The sequence below is a fragment of the Cavia porcellus genome, unplaced genomic scaffold (assembly GCF_034190915.1).
Source record: "Cavia porcellus strain 051 isolate PalLab524CR breed Dunkin Hartley unplaced genomic scaffold, mCavPor4.1 scaffold_2, whole genome shotgun sequence".
Taxonomy (NCBI): domain Eukaryota; kingdom Metazoa; phylum Chordata; class Mammalia; order Rodentia; family Caviidae; genus Cavia; species Cavia porcellus.
The window spans coordinates 101,352,839-101,365,071 of NW_026947485.1; the positions used below are offsets into that span (position 1 = coordinate 101,352,839).

Here is a 12,233-nt window from a genome sequence, read left to right on the forward strand (position 1 = left end):
TTGCTGTTGGAACCCAGAGAGCCCAACTTGTACCTGTACATCTAAACACTTTGGGGGCCACCTTTCTCTTCTTGTGCTGCTGCTTCCCAGCCTATGATCCAGGAAAGCAGATGAGTGAGAGTGCACACAACAGTGGGCTCAGGAGCCCCAGTGGCAGAGCCAGCTGGTCAGATGAAGAATAGCTACCACTACGGCCATGTCCAGCTGGGATTGCTGCCCAATGAGATGTGCAGAGATGGCCTCTCTCCGTGTGTCTCTGTTTCTTTCCCTCTTTCTCTCTGTCTCTCTCTGTCTCTGTCTCTGTCTGTGTCTCTGTTTCTCTCTAACTCTGAGCTGGTGAGGCCAAGCCATGTCCAGGACTGTGTTCTTGCAATTAGGCCTTGATGTCTCACAGAACGTTCCTCCCCGTCCTGGTCACTTTTTGCATGTCAGACTTTTCCCCAGCCCAGAAGGAAAGTTCTCTGAGGGTAAAGGTGGTTCTGAGACTTCCAACAGCGTGGTAACCAGGCTAACTAATCAAAGGAAACTGTGCCCATCCTGGTTTTGGGGACACCTTCAATCAGATTGTACCCCTACCTAGACACTCTACCTCAAAGCTGTACATTTCAGACTTCACCTTGGGGTCCTGGGTATCTCTGCTTGCCTTTGGCATTCATGATGAATATGAAGTTCAGAGCAGAGTGCAGAGACATGCATGGAGTTCATGTCTGTAATCTCATCACTCTGGGAGACTGAGACAGGAGGATTATAAATTTGAGCCCAGTCTGGCAAATTAGTGACTTAGTAAGAGCTTGGCCCAAAATTTAAAAAAAATGAATTAAAAAAGGCTGGGGGTGTGGCTCTGTGAGAAACCCCTAGGTTCAATTCCTGTTACAGTGTACACACACACATGCACACACACATACAAATTCACATACACACATACACACACAGAGAGACACAAACTACAAAAGCAGTGGCTTAAAACAATGCAGTGTAGGGTCAGCGATATAGCTCAGCAGTGTGGCACCTGCCTGGCAAAAGCAAGGTAGTGGATTTGGTTCTTGGTACAACAAAACAACAAAACAAAACAGAAAATACAGTATCATCTTATGATTCTTGAGGACAGAAGTTGGAAACTCATTTCCTTGAAGTCTATGTGTCAGCAGGACCATGTTCTGTCCATAGAATTCAGGAAGAGAAAATTTCCCTTCTTTCTCTAGCTGTTTCTGGAAGCTGCTCACACTCTGACTCTGGCCTCAGCCTCTTTCTTATGAGGATCCTTGTGATGATCACCTTGGACCTGTCTGGATTATCCAGAATAACCCTCTACCTCAATATACTGAACTTTCTTTCCCCTTGAACGTCCATTTTGCCATGTAAAGTATCAGATTGTAAGGATACAATGTCATAACTTTGGGGGCATCTTTTTCCGACTAGAAAATAGGAAGTCAAGCCAAGATAAGTGGGGTGCACCTGTAATCCCAGCTTCATGGAAGCCTTAGGCAGGAGGATCAGAAGATTGACATCTGTCTGCCTCAAAAAGAGGGGCTTTGGGGTAGAGTTCCCTCAAGTTCAGGCCTCATTACTGAAAAAAGAAAAAAAAAAAAAGAAAAGATGAAGGTAAAGTCAAAGGACAGAGGGCAACAAGGCAAAGAAATTGTCTTCCTTGGGCAGTCAATGGCCAGAAAGGCTAGCTAGGGTATCAGCATGCAGGGCTAATATTGTTGGCCTTCACCTACTTACCTCCTGTCTCCTGCTTTTTAAATTCTCTTTGTTTTTCATTTGGAATTTTGAATTCTCAGATGCACACAGACACACACACACACACACACACACATACACACACACACACACTGAAAAGCATGCTATTTCTTTCTTTCTTTCTTCTTCTTCCCCCTTTCCCCTTTCTTTTTTAATTTGGCATTTATTGAAGCTGATGGAGTGAACTGGATAAGAACACCCCAGAGTAACTGATGTGCCACTTAAAATATTGAACATCCATTTAGGAAAAAAATGTACTGAACATTCAGTCCCATCACAGCCCACGTGGCTCTGCCCCCGCACTCTGGGGTCTTAGCGAGAGAGCAAACTCCCCCAACTCCAACCGAGGAGAGCTGGGCCCGTTTCTCCACTGGAGAGATGGTAAGTCCCAGAGAACAAGGTCATTAAGCAAAGTTAGTGACAACAAGAGCAAAGGGAAAGTGACAGCAACCATGGGTCCCAGGGAGAGGAGGCCTCTTAGAGAGCAGTATGTGGGCCTATGCTGGATCCCAAGATGCCCATAGTGAGGCCCCGAGTGAGTCCAGGGTCGGGCTGCCTCTGATGACAGGAATTTCTGCAACTGTGGTTGTCTATTTTTCCATTAAGATCCAATGGTACTTGAAGCGTGCTATGTAACTTTGAGATGGAGAGAAGGTTGTGCAAGTATTTTGTTTTTAAACCCAGGGATACAGTGTTTCAAGGAAAAAAATGAAGCCAGCTTCCTGATGGTAGATGTAGTTTGTACTTTTCTGAGATTGTGGTTTGCACCTTTATTTTTGATGCTTAGAATAAAACCAGTAACAGTTATTTTATGAAATGCCTGGCAAACATACCACTTGGGGGAGCGGGTGGCCTCGGGATTTGGGGATTGACCCGGAGTTTACTAACTGCCAGTGCCTCGGATGCTCAGGTATTTCTAAATCCTTGGAAGTCCAGTTTTTGACTTGAATTTCATAGTGCATGAAAAGAAGTTTCTGATGAAAAACCTGATATTTCCTCCATTGACCAGCCTGGAAGCACTTCAAAGGCAGACTTCTGGTGTGTTGCTCACATTTTCAGCTATGATGCACAAATGCAGACCTTTGCTAGTGAGTCAGGCCAGCAAGAACAGGAAGATGTGGTCAGGTCTGGGAAAGATGAGGTGGAGGCAGGAGCACATTGTGGGTGGAAGTCAAGCCATGACTCTCATTTCATTGGAACGAGGTTTCCTGTTACTGTGGCAAAGGAAAGGCAAGCAGATTAGTGATAGAGTCTCAGGAGCTCAGTGCTAGTCTCAGGGGAGGTGATATGGAACTGATACTGCGAGGAATGGGAGGTAACAGGATAAGGGAGACAGAGAAGCAGCTGGCTTCTAGGAACTTCCATACAGAGCTTGGGAGAGTTAATTTCCAGATAGAGGGACTCAGGCTCCCTATTTGTTGTCATTGTAAGATTATCAGGTTATTAGAGGCTTTATATCTTAATATTCAGCCTGATTAATAATTCTCATTTTGTTGCCTGGTATATGGCTATTCCCTCATAATCAGGCTGTCTAAGCAGTTTTTAATCATTATTAATAAAATATTAATGCACTGACTTATTTTGAAACTCAATCAATGACACCTTTCATCTTAGATTCAACATTTAATGAATCCAGCAATTAAACTCTCCAGGGAGTAAGGAGTGACCAGTAGAAAGTTCCAGAAGCTGCAAACTGATTCTATCAAGCCTGCCTTGATGCCCTTTTGAATCATGGAAAAAGTTCCCCTTAAGAGTTGTCTTGGAATCATTAGAGTCATTTTCCCACCTACAAACTTACCCTTCTGTGCACAGTGCTCACAATTAAACTACGTTTGCTAACCTTGTGCTGGTCTTCACATCTTATACTGTCTTGATTACTGTAATATAGTGTTCAGAACAGTTAGCCAAAAACATGTCACTTATTCAGTTCTGCATCTCTTTGTTTAAAGTTTTCTGCTTCCCTGACTTGAATTGTGTGTCAGTCTCACAGTCTAGTTCCCAACGCCAGGTGCTCACCCAACTTGCTCAGATAGATCGCATCAGTATTTTCCTCTGGGGCTGAGGCCAGACACTTAGTAGCCTCTCTAGTGGTTCTGTGGTGATCTGTGTGGGCAGCCTCTGCTCTTTATCTTTCTGTAGCTTTTCTTTTTCATATCTCTTTGAACTGGATTGAATAAATCAAAACTGAAAATACACATATTTTGATTAGCTTTATCGATGTATGAAAAAGCAGACCCTTGTCCCACTTATGACTTTCCTGTCATAGAGCATGAACTGGCTGCCCTTCCTGCCACCCATGGGTGCAGATCCATGGCTAGAGGTATTATACACAGAATGTATGCAGTTGACCCTTGAAGAGACTTGCCAATATTTCTAAGAGTTTTGCTTAGAATGTTTTTAAGAGTGTAAGATTGTATGACATGATCCCACATGAGGCTGTTCATATTTTCCCAGTGATCAGAAAGAATCCATTTACAAATGTTAGTAGAAGCAACTGAAGGATTTTTCAGTCACTATCTAGTAATCCATCCACTTTCTGGGTTGCCCATTTTGCTCTCATTCTTCATACCCTGCAGCCCAACGTGGGGAAAAAAGTGAACTTCAAATCAGCTGAGCTGAGACTGAGCACAGCTCAGAGCACGTCAGCCGAGCAGAACGAAGCCACACAGTGATGCTGTGGGCTCCATCTCTGAATCATCGCTCCTGCTGCTCAGGCCTGCCCTGCATAGCTGCCAGAATCCTAGCCAATGACCTCAGTTTTCCAAGCTCTGCTCCTTCATCTTTAACATGGAATAAGTAGCAATGGCCATTTTAGGTTAATTGTGAAGATAAAGTATTATAATATATGAAAATACAGACACAATGGTTATTCAGTCCTTAATATGCAAAAGCTCCCTGTCCTTGCATTCCTCTGTGCTAATGATCTGAATGTGTTCACTGCTGTTAGGATGTAGAAAAACAGACCCAGTTCATGTCTGTCCACAAAGATAATAACAGTCCAGCTCCCTCTAGCCTGTTTTCCACATCTACCCTGCATTGCACTAAGGACAGTGGTCCAATTTTAGTATATGTGCCACCGAGGCAAGCACAGGGCAGTGGTCCAAATCTGCACAACAAACACAGGTAGCTGTTAGAAGATGCTGTGGCTATGCTGGGCTCATTGTCAGCTGGAGCGCGGTGCCCATTAGATCCTGAAACAATGCCTCTATCAATGACCTGCAGCATTAAGTTTATTAGTTTCTTGTGGCTGTGTAGCAAACAACCACAAATTTAGGGACTTTAGAAAGAGAGATTTCTTCTCTGCAAGTTCTGGAGATCATAGGTCTAAGTCCAGGTGCAGCAAGCCTGGCTCTTTCTGCAGGCTGAGGAATAATGCATTCCATGCCACTCTCCTGGCTTCTGGTGCATTCTTGTGATCTTTGTTGTTTCTTTGCTTGTAGTCATGTAACGCCAAGCTCTACCTCCATCAGCATGTGGCCTTTCCCCTCTGTGTGTCCTTGTGCCCCTAATTTGTCTCTTGTTTCCTATAAGAACCCTGCCATAGGCCTTAGGGATCAGACTGACTTAAGATGATCTCTTCTTAATCACACCAGAAAAGACTGTGCTCCCAAATAGTAGCACATACAGTGGGACCTCAGTCCCTGAACTTAACGTTTTCCATGATCCTGCTTGCAAACTGAGTTGCTTACGAACCAAATCAAATTCCATGGTTAGGTTCCATGCTGACCTTATGGAGAAATTTGATTCTGTTTGTGACCAATTCAGTTTCCAACCAGAACCAAGGAAAGGATCAAGTTTGTGAGTGGAGATACTACTCTATAGGTGCTAGGATATTTACATATCTCCATCTTTCTTGGTTTCTTGTGTAAGAGTTGAAGACAAAATTCACAGTAAAGAAGAGCCTCTGGAGGAGGAAAGCAGCTGTGTGGCGGAGGGGGCCTCAGCTTTGGCATGCTGCCCCCAGCCCTCCCTCTTGAGGTCCCAGGAGCTCTGAAGACTGTACTTTCACCGATTTCTAGCTAAGCTACTCACAGGGGTGTCCCCGTGACCCCATAACGACTGTTCGTCACTCTGGTTGGCGCTTAGGTGCCACTGTGCAGGGATCATTACCAAAAGATGCCTTTCAGAAAATGTTCTTCCACAATGCTAATGGACTCTTCTTTTGTGACAAGCATAAATAATCCTATTTCTGAAGGTAGCAGTTCCCTTCTTTGATTTGTATTATAACCAGCATTGTTGTTATGCTGTACAAGGTGTGGTCGAAAACTATGGTGAATGTTTACATTTTTTAAATTAGCACAAGAAAAGGCACTTTGCCATTAATCCTTCCAAAATATTCCCCCTTGCTTCAAAAATATACACTGTTCTTCTTACAACTTTCTAAAGTTTTTTTTTATTAAGTTTACTAGTACATTTTATTTTTATTCTTTATTTTATGGAAAAAGTAAAACAAAATTTCCAAACAGAATAATAGAATAACAATAGTTAACACATTGCTTGTTATCTTCAAAGTAGTTGCTCATAGTACAAAATGTGAGCATAGAGTCCTCCAAACAATATTGGTACAAATCCTTCTTTTTGATGAACCAGGAGAAATTAGTATCATTCTCTTGCATTGTTTTTCCTTTCCTCTTCCTTCTTTCCTTCCTCCCCCCTTTCCTCCACCCTAGTTCCTCTTTCCTTTTGAACAATTTCTTCTCATTTCACAATATCTATTGTACAGTTTGGATCTTTCAGTTTCTTACACCAGAAAGGCAATGAATCTGATTTATTTCATTTTTGAGTGTGGTCTCAAATTGCACCCATTTACCTATAAAAGACTCCAGTTTATCCTTCTTTATGACTGAGTAGTGCTCCATTGTATGAAAAGGCCACATCTTTTTCATCCATCCTTCAGTTGATGGGCATTTGTGGTGTTTCCTAGATTTAGTTATTACAAATGTACATGGCGCACATTTATTGCTGTGGTATGAAGATTTTAATTCTTCTGACAGTATAGCCAGATACAAAATGATCACATTCATCATGGGGCATTTGTACCTCTACATGATATAGCATAATTCTCTTTTTCCTCATTCTTCTACCCTCCCTTCCAGCCCTCTTTCCCCTTATTTACACAAGCTTTATTTTCAATTTTTACTTCTTTTCTCATATTTTCTTTTTAATCCTTCTCACAACCTTCCCATTTGAAAATGTTCTTTTGTTTTATTGGTTTTGTTCTGTACTGTTTTGTTCAATTTTATTATACCTGATGACATAGGAAATTCTTTTCCAGATAGCAAGAGGCATTATGGTAAACACTGTTGATCACCTTGTATTCTGTTTTTACATCATGTACTATATCTATCCTTTCGTTTTGACTGTTTTGTTTTGTCACATTGGTTTTATTCTCTTCAAAAAAAAAAAAAAAAGAACTGTGGGAGTAATAAAATCCAAAATGTGTAATTGTTATTGTAAAAAGGAGAGGAAGAAAGTGCTCTAAAGTATATAACTGCATGTGTATTTAAGTGTGTAAGATAGATAACTATATTACAAATTTTTTTTTGGATCATTGAACAGAAGTGTTTGCAGTCTCACTGTTTGGATGTTCACTTTGTACACTTTAATTTTGTAACTTGAACAACTATTTGTAAGACGACAATATGCTATCTATTAACTAGTGATTTCTTACTGTTTATTTTTTTTTGAAATTCTGTACTACTTGTACCCTTTTACTGTTTTGTTTTTTTTACTTAAATAAAATTTTTTTTAAAAAATGTTTTTATTACACAATATCCATTGTAGAATTTGGTCCTTGCTTACACTTTTGATTTCTCACACCAGAGAAACAATGTGGTATTTACACGCATGTGCAATTTTATTTCACTTAAGAGTATGTCCCAAGGTACATCCATTTATCTAGAAATGTCTCAAGCTTTTCCTTCCTTATGGCATAGTAGCACTCCATGATACTAAGAAAACACATCTTGAAGTTTTGGAAATGCTTTCACATCTTTACAAGATGTGAAAAAAATGGTGAATGCTGCTGTCTAGGACCATCCAGTGGAAAGACAGGCAGGTGACAACATTGCAGTGTGTCCTCAGCCTTATCACTGAATCTGGTACTGTGTGCTTTCTTGTCCTTCCCCAAATCAAAATAACGATGAAAGATGAACCTTTTGAATGGGTTCATGACAGTACAACTAAAGACTGAAGGCTTCCGGAAGCTTCCAGAACTGCTCTGAAAGTGACAAGAATGATGGGATGTATGCCTCGGAAGGGAAGAAGAGTATTTTAAGGGGCTTAATTGTGATGTGATTTTTACTATCAGAAAATTTTAAAAGTTTAAACATTCACCAGCTTTCTCAGTCATAACTCATATATCAAATATGACATTGCTTTAATTTTATGGCAGGTATATTTAGCCATTTCAATGTCTCTTTTAATGGGAGAAAAATCCATGGGGCACATTTTTGAGGCCTTTTCCCCTAAAGAGTTTGAACCGGCCGGATGATTTTAGACTGAATTTCCTGTGTTTCCAGTTGCCCTGGACTGTATCTGATTCTTGATGGGCAGTTCTTTAAAGCTGTTTGCACCTGTTCACTGCAAGCAAGCAGGCGTTTTCTCCTTTGCATTTCCCTCTGGAAATGAGAATGGACTTAGGATTTGAGTCTTTGTGAATTCTCAGTCAGTCACTGAAATGGCCAAGTTAAAAAGTACTTATCAAGGGGAGATGGATCTTATACTATTTTAGCAAATATATAAGGTAGGGTTAGCAATGCAATGCTACTTGAGAGGAAACACTTTAAGAGCACTGCTTGTTTGGATAATCAGCTAAAAACTTTAAAAACAATAAGAAGCAGGGAATACAGAAGAAAAGACGGATAGAACTCAAGTCCCAAGAGGACTCTAGTGAAATAGTAGGTGTTGTGGGAAGACAGAGAGCAGGACAGTGGCTCTTCTTGTGTGTCTGTGCAGTATCCAGAGCCCAAGCATAAGAACTGCACCTGCTTATAGAAGAAACAAGTGCTAGATTTTGTTGCTAGAGCTTGTAAATGATCTTGAAAAGAAAATCAATAGTAAGTATGGTACACAGCAAATTTAAAGAGCTTAAAAATAAGATCCAGCACAATATGTGCTCTGACACTATACCTGGAAATTGTTTCTTGGAGTCTCTAGGGTCTGCCATCACTCACCTGGCCCATGGCCCCAAAGTTGGGGCCACTGTGGGTTTCAGTGGTGGTCTCCCCATTGTAACCATCTTCTGCTCCTTTCAAGTCACAAAACAGCCTGCCTCATAGACAGAATTTTGTCAGTGTGAACCAATTCACAATGACAAGGAGTCATAACTTCTACCATAGACAGAATCAGAGCAAACTATTTAAAGATTGAAATGAGACGATAAAAAAGAACGAAGTATTGATATGGACAACACCTGAGTAAATCTCAAAAGTGCTATGGTGAGAGAATAGAGCCGGACAGAAAAGGTTATGCATGGAATGATTCCATTAGATAAAGCTCAACCTCAGAAAAATGCAACTTACAGTGCAGAAGTCATAGTGGCTCCCTGGGTACAGCAATCAAGAGGCCAGGAAGGGGACTCCATTGGGGTTGGAAAACTCCATATTTTGATCTGGATTGTGATTACACAGGTATATGTGTGAATGAATTTCATTGCATTTTGTACTTGCCTGTTCCCTCCTTTATACTCCTAGCAATATAAAAAGATGATTAGCCAGTACCACTCTATCAACTAGGCTAAACTATCATTCTCCTACTTGAGCAAAGTATTCTCAGGAGTTGAGATGACATCCCTGTGTCTGCTCTGATGTAGATAAAAATAAAGTACATTTTAAAAACATACTAAAATTTGAACTGTTATGGTAAGCGGCACACTCTAAGAAGGATGCCACTATTTTTAATAGAGTCAGTGAAGTCTCACATAGAATGGATGCTCGTTGTAAATAAATCACTCTTCAATTCCTTCAATGAAATTAATTTCACATTTCTATTATCACCTGCAATTTGATAACTGCTAATGCTAGTCCAGCAAATATCATTTTGCTAATGAATACAATCATTAGTGTTGTTTTCACTTTACAGTAAGCCATTATTATTATGGTCTTTCATCTGAATGAGTATAAAGTTACAATAACTTGGTTTCTCTCCCTATGGAATCTAACCATCACAACCAACTTCTGACACTGAGCTCACCCAACCCAGATATGGGTATCCTCAGAGAGAAACATCCACCTGGGTACAGTTCTCAGTGGAACACTTTTTGTTCTTCCCAGGCCGGTATCCTAATGTAAAATGCTGGGAGAAATACAGTTTGCTGAGTCAAAATTTATTAGGTCATTTCCAAATGTTCAGCAAATTCTTCACCATTACTTTCTGAGTGATTCAAGAAATAACCTTTACTTGACCACAACAATTTAGGGAGGAAAAAAGCTATTATTTCCTTTTACTGAAAACTATAACCAAACAGAGAATTGGTTTGCCTTTTGTTGTGGGGCTTCCTGTTGCCCTGAACCCTGGCATTGTTGGGGCACAGGTTGGGGGTCGTTCTATCTCATGCCTCTGACCTTTGACAATCATCAGGATGCATGTGCAAGGAAAGCAATACTTGGCTCCTATGTTTCCTGCTAGCCATGCATGCTCTGCCTGGCCTTGCCTGTGGGAAGACTTAGCATTTATCACCTTCCTTGGGATGAGAGAGGCACTGGACTTTCACAGGAACTTACACATGGGCCCTAATGTGGCCCATGCAGTGAGTCCTCAGTGTCTCCTGTGAATTAGGTTTCTTGCCTATTCGAGGATTCCAGTCCTGAACAAGGTCGTCCTAGTACCTTAATAGCCCAGATGATTTGTAGTAAAGTGGTAAACTCAATTGGCAGTGGGCCACAACCTTAGGAATGCTTCTAAGCACCAAAAGGGTGATTGCCTATAGGTCAGAACTGTCCTCATCAAAGATGACAGAAAGCTTAGCCACAGGAGGCAGTGGCTGTGTTTTTGAAGGGAACCTAAATGGCCTAGGGAGTGATGCAATGAGCAGAAACATGAGTAATGTAGCCCAGAGCCCTCTGGAAAGGCTCCTGTCATCCATGACCCCCACTGGATTGCCCGGCTTCTGATTTTCACAGTCACGCATGGTCACATGAGAAGAAAACACAGATGCTAGGGCTGGAGCGAGGGGTTTGCTTTTTGCCACTAATTGGTGACTAATTAATTTGGTTTCCTGGGCAGAAACACCACTGCTGCTGGTAGAGTGCCTGTACCATGCAGAGATCTTGGGCATGAAGAAGGAGATGGGTTGCCCTAAAGAGCAACACCAGAGGCAAAGCAGGGACCAAAAGGGGTCACAAGATTGAAAGCTGGTGACCCTGAGGCAGGCATAGGATACCATATTCACAGAAGTGAGATTCAGTTCTACCAGGGTTAAGGCAGCCTCTCACCCTGTTTGGTGGACCAGGAGGTCACAGAATTGCTCTCCTAATTACTAGGAGATGGGGCCAGCATCACAGGTGTTCCTGAAGACAAAGTCTCTCAAAGTCCAGGGAGTATGACTTTCAGCGCACACACGGAAAAGACGACAGAGAGGAGCATGGTTGGGCCCCACGTCAGCAGGGAAGGTGCTAACTAACTTTGACCTCCCAAAAACTGCAGGACATTTTGAGTCTCCAGGAGGAAGTTGCAATGGCACCAGTGAACTAAAAGCACAGCCCATGGGAAAGGGAAAGGCTGGCGGGGGAGGAAACAGCACCTCAGGAGCCCTGTAGATCCGGGTGATCAAAGTTCCACCTTCCCCTTCTGCAAGTGGCTGGTGTTTTGGGCCATGGCTCCCTTATCCCTCCCTCCTTTATCCCTCCCTTATGCCCCAGATCTACAGGATCAAATACAATAATAATTTCTTTTCTTTACTGGCTACAACAACAATGATGACGATGACGATGACTATAACAACAGAAAAGGAAAAATGAGGGAAAAAAATAAGAAGAAAGAGGCTACTTACGGATATTTAGCAGATGAAGAATATTTTTAGTTTTAGCTTTGTGAGTTCTGAGAATCAAAGAAACTGGCTGGCTGCACTCTGTGTGAAATGCCACTGCTGGCAGCAATGTGACCGGTGGCCGAACGGGAGCTGCAGATTACATTTTCAGACCTCCTGGGCTTTTGTTTTGTTGAAAAGGACAAGAAGCTTTGTCTAGTTTAACCCCCTCTGGCTTAAAACTTCACAAATGCCAAATACTTTATGGAAGACGCTACATTTCCTTGGGTGCACAGCCACCAGACCTTGGTAATATTTTAAAGAGATGAGAAATTTTCAGAGAAATCAGAGCTGGTTTTCATTGTTGAAAAATGATATTCTAAGGATGCAATGTGACAAAAGTACTATTATTATCAAAGTAAATCTACTTCAAAGTCTCCTATTTCATGGGAAACTCCAACAATCAAGAAGGAAACTTCAGTTAGCAAGAAGAAAATCAGTGATGTCAGAAATAATTAAAGTG

At 41.6% G+C, this 12,233-nt stretch overlaps 1 long non-coding RNA gene across 2 annotated transcripts; it reads right to left on the bottom strand.

Annotated features, from left to right (window-relative positions):
* Positions 1–2,478: 2,478 nt before the first annotated feature.
* LOC134475239 (uncharacterized) lies at positions 2,479–11,857 on the bottom strand. Of its 2 annotated transcripts, XR_010046284.1 has the most exons (3): positions 11,735–11,832; positions 9,267–9,355; positions 2,479–2,957 (listed from the first exon to the last, which is right to left on the bottom strand). It is a non-coding gene; the product is annotated as an uncharacterized LOC134475239 (long non-coding RNA). The 2 variants fall into 2 exon arrangements; XR_010046285.1 differs by lacking the exon at positions 9,267–9,355 and having other exon boundaries at positions 11,735–11,857.
* Positions 11,858–12,233: the final 376 nt, after the last annotated feature.